At 36.7% G+C, this 313-nt stretch overlaps 1 protein-coding gene across 1 annotated transcript in view; it reads left to right on the top strand.

Annotated features, from left to right (window-relative positions):
• Window positions 1-313, top strand: part of LOC119591153 (chorion class A protein L11-like) — an 8,085-nt gene that overhangs the window by 2,390 nt on the left and 5,382 nt on the right. The window lies entirely within an intron of this gene.

The raw sequence follows: 313 nt of genomic DNA, 5'->3' as shown, positions 1-313 counted from the left end.
TTATTTTCACAAACCGTTTAAAAAAACGAACAAAAAGTGATTTGTAAGAGAAAAGTAAATTTATCATCAGTGTGTGCTCTTAATCAGAATCTGAACGTAAAATCTAGTAAAAAAAATGTCATGAAATTCTGTCATAAATACCATCACATCTATGACGCGTGTTTCTCAAACGAAAGAACGGCTGACGTTTCCTTGGTGATATAAAAGCTTAACTCCTTTAGCCTAAGCACAATCTTGCTTGACTTCATAGCGGAAAGCTTTGCCAATGGGTGGTATTCTTTGAGTGAAGGGTGTGCTTGCTTCCGCCCCTCTT

Source organism: Penaeus monodon, chromosome 28 (genome assembly GCF_015228065.2).
Source record: "Penaeus monodon isolate SGIC_2016 chromosome 28, NSTDA_Pmon_1, whole genome shotgun sequence".
NCBI lineage: Eukaryota > Metazoa > Arthropoda > Malacostraca > Decapoda > Penaeidae > Penaeus > Penaeus monodon.
Note: the sequence above shows the minus strand (reverse complement) of the source record. Positions and strands in the feature narration are given on the sequence as shown.